At 30.2% G+C, this 13,579-nt stretch overlaps 1 pseudogene; it reads left to right on the forward strand.

Moving 5' to 3' along the window:
* The first annotated feature begins 8,635 nt into the window (after positions 1 to 8,635).
* On the forward strand, positions 8,636 to 10,011 carry LOC111298455 (photosystem II repair protein PSB27-H1, chloroplastic pseudogene; annotated as a pseudogene).
* Positions 10,012 to 13,579: the final 3,568 nt, after the last annotated feature.

Genomic DNA, 13,579 nt, shown 5'->3' on the forward strand with positions numbered 1-13,579 from the left:
CGCTTCTGACTGTCTTTCTCTTTACTGGATCCCATACCCTGTAGCCAAATTCCTCATCACCATATCCTACAAACACACACTGTGTAGCTTTACTATCAAGCTTTGACCTCTGCTCTTTTGGTACATGCATGAATGCTTTACACCTAAAAACTTTCAAGTGAGAGTATGAAGCATCTTTCCCTGTCCACACTCTTTCTGGAATGTCAAAGCCCAAAGGAACTAATGGTGACCTGTTAAGCAAATAACAAGCTGTGTTGACTGCTTCACCCCAGAATGGCTTTGGTAATTTTGCCATCCTCAACATACATCTGACTTTTTCCACAATGGTGCGATTCATTCTTTCAGCTATACCATTATGCTGCGGTGTTCCAGGTTCTGTCCTCTCATGCCTGATCCTATGCTTTGAGCAATACTCTTCAAAGCTTTTAGATGTGTATTCCCCACCATTATCAGTTCGAATACACTTCAAGGGTAACCTTGTCATCCTTTCAACCATGGCATGAAATTTTTGAAAATACTGCAGTACCTGACTTTTATATTTCAACATATACACCCAATACCTGACTTTTATATTTCAACATATACACCCAAGTCTTACGTGAAGCATCATCAATAAAAGTAACAAAATATCTGCTACCACCTAATGACTCAACCTCAATGGGACCACATACGTCAGAATAAATTAATTCCAATCTATTTTCTTTTCTTTGAGAACTTTTACGAAAAGAAACTCTATGATGCTTACCAAACAAACAATAATCACATGAATCGAGAGACATACCTTTGGTCAAGGGAATGAGAGAGTGCCTTGCCAAAACCTGTAACCCTTTTTCACTCATGTGTGCCAGCCTCCTGTGCCACAAGTTTGCTGAAGCATCATTTTCAACGGTATTTACCTGGTTACCGTTCAATTGCATCCATGTCTTATACATTGTGCAGCATAGTTTTCCCCTTGCAACTACCATAGATCCTTTGAGAAGCTTCCACTGTCCATTCTTTTGTCGGCTTTCATATCCCTCCTTATCAAGGACATTAATAGCAAGCAAGTTCATTCTCATATCTGGAAAGTGTCTGACATCCCTTAAAGTCAACATGCAGCCTGTACTAGTTTGTACAATAATATCACCAATCCCAACAATCTGCGACACACTCTTGTTTCCCATCTTGGTACAACCAAAGTCTCCTGCTTTGTAAGTTGTAAACAACTCTCTCTTAGGAACACAATGATATGTCGCTCCTGTGTCAACTATCCACTCAATACCGGGATCACTAACATGATTACAATCACCATGTGTACAAATCAAAGTAACTAAATCACTATATGAATTCACTGCTGCAACATTGCTATCATCTGAACTCTTGCCTTTCTCATCTTTTCGCTTTTGCTTCAAGATTTTACAGTTTCGTTTTATATGACCCGTCTTACCACAATGGAAATACTTCACTTTACCTCTAGACTTGGATCTATGTTTAGACTTACAAGTTGCAATCTTTTTAACAAGCATAACTTTATTCATACATGTTTTTCTCTCATACAATGCTGCCAATTTTTCCCAAACAATGTGAGCATCTGACTCCTGCATTACATGATGGAACACGCTGATATCAACCCATTTTCTGATTGTAGCCAGCATTTTTCTACCTAGCTTCTTTCAGCTTTCATCTTTCATATCCGCTGGTTTAGCCGAATCACCCAATACTGGCTCATACAAATCTTTGCAGTATAGATGATCCTCCATCATAGGCTTCCAAATTGAATAATTTGATGCTGTCAATTTTATCATGGAACCTGTATCACCCTCCATGATCTCAAATAGAATTTACTTCTATCCTGGGTCGCTTCTGTATCGATGTCTCAAAATAACCTCACTCTGATACCACTTGTTGCGCCTAAAGCAATAATCACAACAATACAGAAGCAATAGACAACAATCAATAATCAAATGCACAGGAAAAATAAAGCACACCAAGATTTACGTGGAAAACCCTCCAGTGTAGAGGGAAAAACCACGGGCCACCAGAAAAATCTTCACTATCAAATAATAGTTATACAAAGTTCTTCTCTAGCTAAAACTAGAGCTAATCAACAACTAGAGAAACAATTGGAGAAATCTCACCAAATAAGTGACTCAACAAATACACCATGGATTTGTTCCTAGAGAGCTTCAAACCCGATCTTCACCATTCAGAATGTATAACTCTGAATCATAAACCTCCTGACAAGGTTTCAACTCAATCGGACCACGGATCGACTTCCGTTTAACCAACTCTCCCTTCTCCTTTTTCTCTCTTTGCTTTTCCTGGCTTTTCTTCTTTCTCTGCTTGGTTGTCGACATACACATAAAACAACCCCACCTCTTTTTTATTAAGTAGCTAGGGCTCTGTGTAAAATAAAAGATCAAGGCCTATGGCCTTTACTTGGTCCAAAACCACTTACATGGGACTGGACCCCATTTTCCTAACAATAAGATTTGAATAATTCATTTTTATAAGTTTTAAATTAGAATCTCGATGTTTAATCGTTTTGCATCCTCTTGGACACAAGAAATTTCACTCTGCATCTTGGCTATAGTTTCCAAGCACTGCTCATACAAGAAGCTGCAATATCTTTCTTTTCTTTCAGCTTAACAAGACCTTCTAACTTCACTTTCAGCTCTTTCAGTTTGCATGTTTCGTATTTTCCTCAACAAGTGAGATCTTACTTTCTAATGCAGATGTCATATCTAGATACCGCTTGTGCCTTGGAAGACCAGCCTCTATTTCAGAAAGCTCTATCTTAAGATTTCGAGCTTCAATTTCTGCTTTAAAAGCCCCCTCATTAAGCCCTTTTGCATCCTCTTGGGATTGGGAAATAGTAATATTTTCCAGGCTAGATATGCTTCCTTCAATATTTTGATTTCAGTTTCAACTTTGTTGGCTCCTAGGATCAAATAGCAATTTAATAGTGGAATAGCAGTTGCAAAATTGTGATAAGACCACCACCTGCCATTGCTATTGGAGGAAATACAGTTCAGAAATTCATTCACAGTCAAAATAATGCGTAACAATCGCAAAATAATGACATAACAGGAAATAGTAGCAATAACAGACCGTTATTGTCGTTATTTTCATTTTCCTACTCATGGATCAACAGTTCAAGAAAAAAAATTTCAACACTGCTAGATAAAGCAATAGGCCTACAAAAGTAAAAATAAAAGCAAAAGCAAAAAATAAAACTCAGAATCTCATGTCCTTAGTATCAAAATCAATCTAAAAACAAGTTAGAAAACAGACAAATTATTTATCAACCATTCAATCGGTAATTCGGTAGCAAACCTAGCTCAATCCGTGAATTATCCAAATTCAAATCAGCCTCAAGTTCTCAATCAACATTCAAGATCAAAGAAGGTAAGAAGAAAAAGTTAAATTACCTTTTTTTTATGCAAAATTTTTGTAAAATGATGTCTATCTTTGTGAGAGTTTGAGAGAGAAAAATGAGGTATTCTGTAGGCATTAGGCAAGTGATAGTGATGAAGGGATGCGAGAGAAAATGAGAGATGAAATAAAAAGGAGAGAAGAAAAAGATTCTCGAGGGCCAAGCTCCAGAAGCATGAAGAAGACAAACAAAAGAAAGCGAGATGGGTGCCTGGGTCTACTGGGATTAGACAAAATTGGGGGATATTGGGGCATGTGTGTGGATGGGGAATTGGGTGGGGTGGGACCATTGGGGGGTAGGGGATAAATTTTTTATTTAATTTTGTAATTAATTTTTGAAATTTTTTTAGATAAAATTTAATTGGAAGTCTTGAAAATTTATAATTAAAAAGTAAGGGATTAATAATTTAATATAATATATAGAGATTTTAGATGAAAAATTTTGATAGATTTTTTGTATAAGTTAGATGAAAAATAATTAAAATTAAATATTATATTTTAATTTTGTTATATATTAATTTATGATTTTGTATTTGAAATTTAATAATTCTTTTTGTTGTTTTGGTATTTATATTGTTGTTAATTTTTTTGACATTAGCTTAATTCTTATTATTTTTATGTAATTATTGAAGATTTTATTTATGATATAATTATTCAAAGTAATTTGTGATAAAAAATTTATATCAATTAGTATATCAAAAAGATTAAATTACTTAATAAATTTAGCGTTTTATGATCTATTATTCTTATTAAAATTAAAAACTAAAAAATAAAAAATATAAGTTTCAAATTTTTAATTTTTGAATTTTTTAGATAAAATCTAATTAAATGGATTGAAGATTTTATAATTAAAAAATTAAGGGATTAATAATTTAATATAATATATATATAGAGAGATTTTAGATGAAAAATTTTGGTAAATTTTTTTGTATAAGTTAGATGAAAATTAATTAAAATTAAATATTATATTTTGATTGTGTTATATATTAATTTATAATTTTGTATATGAATTTTAATATTTTTTTTTGTTGTTTTGATATTTATATTGTTGTCAATTCTTTTGACATTAGATTAATTCTTGTTATTTTTGTGTAATTATTGAAGATTGTATTTATTATATAATTATTGAAAGTTATTTGTGATAAAAAAATTTATATCAATTAGTGTATAAAAAAGATTAAGTTATTTAATAATATTCTTAAGATTAAAAACTTAAAATTAAAAAATTTAGTGTAAATTCAATTTTTAATGATGTAATAAATAATATTAATATTTCTAAATATAAGTTTATTTTGCTTTTATACAAAATAGCAAGTATGCCACCACATGAAGAGTTCCCAAGTCAAAGAGTAGAGGGCGCGCCAAATGATGATATAGGTTGGCATTTTAGAACATCTGTACCAAATACAAGAGAAAATGTTTCATGTAAACTTTGTGGTAAAATTGTAAAATGAGAAATAATACGTTTCAAGGAATACATTGCTGATAAAACTGGCAATGTTGCACTATGCCCTAACATTACTGATATATTATGTTTTTATAATTCTTTTGAAAATATTATTGTTGATTTCTCAATAAAAATTATAAAATTACATAAGCATGTGCAACTAATTTTCTCCCTGTTTTTAATTGTATTATTAATAGGTATAGTAAGAGAAAGTATGATAAACTTCTTCAAGAAAGTAAATAGAAAAAAGCTAACAACAAAAGGTGAAAAAATGAATTTTTATCACAGTTAAGAGGGAAATATGATTATGAAAGATTTGTTGATGAAGATATCGTTACTAGACAAGCAGTGCAAGATAGTATCCAATCACAACATGAGTGGCATAGAAGACAAGAATTCAGACAAAGAACTAGTGGTTGGAGTAACATATGTGAAGAGGGACGAAGCTCTTATGGCTCAGTTGCTGAATATTTTGAAGAAAGAACAAGGAAATCAACTCCAAATGAGTCTGAATTTTCATTAAGAGGAGCTATACCTGAATTGATTAGAAGTAAGAGTTCAAGGCAACCAAAAGTAAGTGATTCATTTATAAAGACATTAAGAAGAAAGATGGGTAAATCAGTATCAAAATTTTTTATATATGATCGACTTCCGTTTCAGTTAGCAAATTCTCCATGGTTGCATAATTTGATTTTTGTGGCAGCAGAAGTTGGCCAACATGTAAAACTTCCAACACGTTATGAGATCTCAAATGTGTATTTAGAGTCTGAGTATCAACAAGTTCATGAATGGGTTAATAGATTAAAAGCTCATTGGAATGAATTGAGTGTCACTTTGATATGTGATAGTTGGACCAATAGTTTGAATCAAATGCATATAATTAATTTCTTTATTTACTATAGTAAATGGACCATTTTTTAGAAATTTGTAGATATCTCAAATGTTCATAGTAGAGATACAAACTTTTACCGTAGATTATTAGATGAAGTTATGAAAGAAATTGGAAAAAAATACATTGTTCAAATAGTCACTGATAATGAGGTAGCACTTAAGGCCACAGGAAAAAGACTAATGGAGAAGATAAAATATTTGAATTAGATAGCATATTCAGCTTATTATTTGGACTTGTGCCTTGAAGATATTTGCAAGAAAAAAAATAGGGCAAAGGTTTTGGATGATGCAAAGAAAGTGACTTGTTTTATATACAATCACATTTGGACTATTAATTTGATGAAGAAATATACAAAAAGGAAGCAAATACTTTGTCCTGGTCTTACCTGATTTGCCACTCATTTCATACAGTTAGAAAAAATAACGAGACAAAAGCAAGGTTTGAGAGAGATGTTCAATTCAAAGGTTAGTACTTAGTAATTAGTACAACTATTTAAATCTAGCATCTTTTAATGATATCATTGTTTAAAATATTAATTTAAAATATATTACTCTAAAAATTTATTGATAAATATATATGAATTTAAAGAATCAAAATAGGGATAACAAAAATCAGGACCTGTTTATGGAGCCAAAAAAATTATTTTGGGAAAAGATTTTTTGAAAAAAGCAAGTGATATAATAAAAGTTTATGAGCCTTTGATAAAGGTGTTACGCCTTATGGATAGTGATGAAAAACCAACAATAGGTTTATTTACGAGACTGTGAATAGAGTTAAACAAGTAATTCACAAAATTATTGTTATTTTGCTAAATATGAAAAGATTATTGACAATAGATGGAGTTTTATGCACTCTAACTTACATTTAGCTAGTAAGTAAACAAAGAATATAGATGGTATTTAAAAGTATATTTATTTTTTATACTTAAATTGCTTATATATTTATTTTTTATTACTTTAATATAATATTGTTATGAATTATGTTTAGGTTACTATTTAAATCCACAATTTCAATTTGGAGTGGAATATTCTGCAAATATATTTAAAGAAACATTAGAAGGTATAAAAGCAGTTATTGAAAGATTAAAACCTTTGATAGATACTCAAATCAGAATGATTAATCAAGTTAGTATTTAATACTATTTAATAACTTTAATATTTATTTTATGTATTAAAAAATGAATTATTTTTTATTTATTCATTTATTATTATATTTTTAATCGATGTAGTTGTTAATATTTCGAGACAAGCATGAAACATTTAGTACTCCACAGGCACAAAGAGCTTGGAAGCAAATGAATCTACGTAAATAGTAAATTAAATAATTATAATTTATTTATATTATTTAATTGTATAGCACATTCAAATTTAATTTAAATAATTTTATACAGTTGAGTGGTGGATGATATATGGCACTTGTGTTCTTGAATTACAAAAACTAGCAATCAAAGTGCTTAGTGAAATAACATCTGCATCAAATTGTGAACGTAATTAGAGCACATTTGGCTATATTCATACCAAAGCAAGAAACAAATTGAAGTTTGAAAGACTTTTGAAACTTGTATATACCTATTACAATATGAGATTGAGGATGAGACATTAGAAAAGAATGAGCATTGATGAGATAAATAATAGTTTTAATCTTATTAGCCTTGATCATATTTTTGAAGATGATGATCCATTAACATAATGGTTACAAGAGAAAGAAAATCCTTTATTAGATGGTCAAAACTCTGATTGGTTGCCTGTAGATAATTCTGATAATGAAATGAATGCTAAACAATCACACCAATCTCAAGAAAGGAATGCGCCTCATTTAAGTTCAAGTCCAACACCAAGTCAGAGTGATGATGGTGGGGGTTTAAGTCGAGATGATGATAATGATGATGGTGATGGTGATGGTGATGGTGTGAATTTTGATGATAATATGGATGCAAATCAACCTTACAGCCCATTTGGAGGAGAATTTAGGCTTGCTACTACTGGTGGACTTTTCATTGATATGGCAGAATATGGAGCAAATCCATTTGCTAAATCTAGTGAAGGTCAAAGTGTACGTATAGCTTGATCAAAAGGAAAAATCAAGAAGCACCACTATGATATTTCTAGAGGTTCTTCATCTTTAGGTGGGAAACCAAATTCTAGTAACTTTGAGTATAGTGAATCATCTGCTAATACTTAAGGACGTTACTATCCACTGGAACAACCTAATTTTCGACCTCCTCATGGTTATCCACCTCCATATAGTTATTATCCACCTCAAATGTATCATCCACCTCTTCAAATATATCCTCCACCTCAAATGTATCATTTACCACAAATGTATCCCCTACCAAAAATGTATCATCATCAAATATATCCTCCACCTCAAATGTATCAAGAACAAAGGCCACAACTTGGCTCTCAAAGTGAAGATAAAGAATTTGATCCTCCTCATCATTCTACCATGTGGTAAAATTTAAAATATATATCAATAATTGTAGTTGATGGAGTTTGAAATTATTATATTTTTAAGTTTGTAATTTTATTAAATATAGATACTTGGTATTTAACATATTATGTTTTGTTAATATTTGATTTGTCTAGAATTAATATTGAATATGAACTTGACCAAAAAAAATTTTGTGGATAAACCAAATATGAATGCTTTATTATAATCTAAATAAAATTGTGAATAATTTTTTTAAAAAATAAAAAATATAGTATCATAAACTATTTTTAAAATCATTGAACAAAAGTTTTTATAATTATAATTATAATTATTACATTTTATAATAAATTATGCAAAAAAAAAAATTCACGATCGTGATGACCACAATAACCATAATATTTTTCGTTATATCTAAAAATGTGATAAATACAACATAATAAAAAATGTGACCGTCACCGCTATTTAAATTTCTTGTTGACTCCTTCGACGAGATTCCCAACATCCTTTTGCGCTTCATTTTCCCTTCAGGCTGCGTAACTTTTTAAAACTCTGTTACACTACAGAATGATAACTTCCTTTTCAGCTCGAATCTCGGGCAACAGTTTTCTTCAAAATTTGCACTTCAATTTCGGCTCTACCTGCACGCTTATACTCGGAAAGAACTGGGGCCTTCGGATTTTGATTCTCAATTGATAACTCAGAAAACCAACTTTGTTCAGTTTCCTCTGCTTCACCACTATTCCCCTTTCAGTCTAGGAATAAAACGAAAGAAAAGAAAATTTAGAGACAAAAAAAAAAAAGAATAACGGAAAAGCTATCGGTGTTAGCATAAAAAACAAAAAAACCAATCTCAAGTTAGTTAAATGTTAGTTAAGAAACATAAGGGGCAAATTTAATTCGGCTAAGATGTTTTTTTAAAATTTATTAAAAAAAAAAGGCCTCAAATCTCTTGGACTTTGTTAGATTTTAGATCTACATCTCATCCAGAAAACTAAAATTTAGATTCGGTGATAAGCCCACATGGAACAAACCCAATTCTCTTCTCTTCGTTCGCCAAATTGCAAACACCAACACATTTTCCCTTTCTCCTTTCACCATAACCAAAAACCATGGCCTCCCCAACACTGCTGATCCCAACTTTCAAACTCAAACCCTTCATTTCCATCAAGGCCAAAGCCACCTCCGCCGCTCAAACAACATCTCTGCCATCACAACAGCAACCGTTACGGCGCCACTTCTTGTCTCATGCTTCCGCCACCACCACCACAACTCTGTCCCTTGCAGGGCTCCCGCCAGTGACACCAGCATTTGCTGCCTCGGATGAGGAGTACGTGAAAGAGGCTGCAGATGTCATCAACAAAGTAAGAAGCACCGTCAATATGGACAAGAACAACCCTAATGTTGCTTCTGCTGTGGCTGAACTTAGAGAGATGTCAAATTCTTGGGTGGCTAAGTATAGAAGAGAGAAAGCTTTTCTCGGTAGAGTTTCTTTCCGTGACATTTACTCAGCATTGAACGCGGTTTCTGGGCATTATATAAGCTTCGGACCAACTACTCCTATCCTAGCAAAGAGAAAGGCTAGGATTCTTGAAGTGATGGACACAGCAGAGAAAGCCTTACTGCGAGGAAGATAGACACATTAGTGATGCTGGTCTGGACTCTTCAAGGAAGCCGGATTTTTTTTCTTAAACTTCGAGATTTAACTACTGAAATGATTTTTGAATTATCGAGTTTGAGATTGTAAATTGAGATTCAATTTATGAATTATAGACATCTAATTTTATTCAACTTAATTTTAGTATGTTTGATTTTTATGTATTAATTCATGCTAAAATATGTGTTCCACTGAAATGAATTAAATTTTGATTCGAATTCATTTTTTTTAATTATTTTTAAATGGATTCGAATTTAATTATTTTTTAATATTAAATCAATTTTGAACTAAGATCGGAAGGTTTAATTTAAGAAGTTCTAATCTGATAAAGACCTAGAATCCATCTTAAAAGCCCAAAAATCAATAAAACTCAAATTTTAATTTTAAATCTAATTTCATTTTTATTTTTATTAAGTAAAAATTGAAAATCAAAAAATAAAAAAACAAAACAACAAAAAAGGCTAGAAGACATAATGGAGGGCCGACAGCCACTGTATCAGGGGGCAGCCTGTCATAACGGGCCAAAATTCTCAGTCCTTCGACTGGGGGTGTCGGGCCTTTTATTAAGCCTAAAGCCCACTTGGGTTCTGAGTTTTGCGCAAGATTTGTTAGAACAAAGCTGTATGGACCACTGTGAGCAACAAGCGGAAAAAGTGGTCCAACTCCAAAGTCCATTGACAACACTGTAGGAGACTGGGAGCAGAAAACATTGATGACCGTCACATTAGACCTCCAGTACCAAATTTATTAGCTCCTCTGTCAGCTTATACTCTATAACAATACCTACTAGTATAAAAGAACTTCTCCCAAAACCTTCACAACATTCATTTATTGTCATATCTATGCCGATCAAACTCCTAAGTCAGGATTCACGTAAAAAGAAGCACTTGAATTCAGTATAATTCTTGCCAACTTTGATCAACCTGCTTCTTCTATTATACCACCTTTGACCCTCCGTGAGTAGTCTCTCCCTCCCTTGCACCCTCTTTCATGTGACCTTTCTTATCGCGCACTATCATCCACATTCTTGTCTGTGATTTGCTTCAATAACATTCTCTTCTCGCCACCCTCCAAGGAATCAAATAGAAGCTTAATAGCGGAATAACAGCCGTAAAATTACGGTAACATCACCACCCGTCATTGTTATTGGAGAAAATACGATTGAGAAATTTATTCATAGTCAAAATGGTAGTAAAAAATGACGTAACGAGAAATAGTGGTAATAACGAACCGTTATTGTCGTTATTCCCGTTTTTCTACTCATGGATCAATAGTTCATGTTGTAAGAAAAAAATAAGATTTCAACAGTGCCATAATAAAGCAATAAGCTTGCAAAAGTAAAAGTAAAAGCAAAAGTAAAAAATAAAACTCAGAACCTCAAATCTTCATTATCAAAATCAATCTAAAAACAAGATAAAAAACAGGTAAATTATTTATCAACCATTCAAACGGCACTTCGACAGCAATCCTAGCTCAATCCGTAAATTACCCAAATTCAAATAAGTCATAAGTTCTCAATCAACAATCAAGATCAAAGAAGATAAAAGGGGAAAGTTAAATTATCTTTTTTTTTGGCAAAATTTTTGTAAAATGATGTTTGTCTTTTGTGAGAGTTTAAGAGAAATAAACGAGGTATTCTGTAGGCTTTAGGCAAGTGATAGTGATAAGGAGATACGAAAGAAAGTGAGCGATGAAAAAAAAAAAAGAGAGAGAAGAAGAAGATTCTTAAAAGGGCTAGACTCCAGAAGCATGAAAAAGACGAATAGAAGAGAGCAAGCTGGGTGCCGGGTCTGTTGGGATTAGGCAAATTTGGGGGATATTTAGGGCATATGGGTGGATGGGGGATTGTGTAGGGTGGGATGGAGTGGGAGGTGAAGGGGATGAATTTTTTATTTAATTTTATAATTAATTTTTAAAATTTTTTTAGATAAAATTTAATTAGAGGTTTTAAAATTTTACAATTAAAAAAATTAAGGGATTAATAAATTAATATAATATATATGGAGAGATTTTAGATGAAAAATTTTGATAAATTTTTTTGTATAAGTTAGATGAAAAATAATTAAAATTAAATATTATATTTTAATTTTGTTATATATTAATTTATGATTTTGTATTTGAAATTTAATAATTTTTTTTTGTTGTTTTGGTATTTATGTTGTTGTCAATTTTTTTTTTTTTTGATATTAGATTAATTCTTATTATTTTTGTGAATTATTGAATATTTTATTTATTATATAATTATTGAAAGTAATTTGTGATAAAAAAATTTATATCAATTAGTGTATCAAAAAGATCACATTACTTAATAAATTTAACGTTTTTATGATCTATTACTCTTATTAAGATTAAAAACTAAAAATTAAAAAATATAAGTTTAAAAATTTTATTAAAAAATATGTTCGAAAATTTTTAATTTTTAAAATTTTTTTAGATAAAATCTAATTAGAGAGATTGAAGATTTATAATTAAAAAAATTAAGGAATTAATAATTTAATATAATGTATATAGAGATTTTAGATGAAAAATTTTGATAAATTTTTTTGTATAAGTTAGATGAAAATTAATTAAAATTAAATATTATATTTGATTGTGTTATATATTAATTTATAATTTTGTATTTGAAATTTAATAATTTTTTTTGTTGTTTTGGTATTTATATTGTTATCAATTCTTTTGATATTAGATTAATTCTTATTATTTTTGTGTAATTATTGAATATTGTATTTTATTATATAATTATTGAAAGTTATTTGTGATGAAAACAATTATATCAATTAGTGTATCAAAAAGATTAAGTTACTTAATAAAGTTAGTGTTTTATGATCTATTACTCTTAAGATTAAAAACTAAAAATTATTAATTAAAATTAAATATTATATTTTGATTGTGTTATATATTAATTTACAATTTTGTATCTAAAATTTAATAATTTTTTTATTGTTTTGGTATTTATATTGTTATCAATTCTTTTGATATTAGATTAATACTTATTATTTTTGTTTAATTATGGAAGATTATATTTATTATATAATTACTGAAAGTTATTTGTGATAAAAAAAATTATATCAATTAGTGTATCAAAAAGATTAAGTTACTTAATAAAGTTAGTGTTTTATGATCTATTACTCTTAAGATTAAAAGCTAAAAATTAAAAAAATTAAGGTAAATTCAATTTTTAATGATGTAATAAGTAATATTAATATTTTTAAATATAAGTTTATTTTATTTTTATACAAAATAGCAAGTATGTCATTGCGTGAAGAGTTTCTGAGTAAAAGAGTAGAGAGCGCGCCAAATGATAAGTTGGCATTTTGGAACACTTGTGTGAAATACAGAAGGAAATGTTTCATGTAACTTTGTGGTAAAGTTATAAAAAGAAGAATAACACGTTTCAAGGAACACATTGCTCATAAAACTGACAATGTTGCACCATGCCCCAACGTTACTGGTATGTTATGTTTTTATAATTCCTTTAAAAATATTATTGTTAATTTCTCAATAAAAATTATAAAATTACATAAGCATGTGCAATTAATTTTCTCCATTTTTAACTATATTATTAATAAGTATAGTAAAAGAAAGTATGATGAAACTACTCCAAGAAAGCAAATAAAAAAAAGCTGATAACAAAAAGAGAAAAAATGAATTTTTATCACAGTTAAGATGGAAAATGATTATGAATGATTTATTGATAAAGACATTGCTACTAGACAAGCCATGTGAGATAGTATCCAATCAC

Source organism: Durio zibethinus, chromosome 16 (assembly GCF_047325235.1).
Source record: "Durio zibethinus cultivar Kanyao isolate XHJ-2024 chromosome 16, ASM4732523v1, whole genome shotgun sequence".
Classification (NCBI taxonomy): domain Eukaryota; kingdom Viridiplantae; phylum Streptophyta; class Magnoliopsida; order Malvales; family Malvaceae; genus Durio; species Durio zibethinus.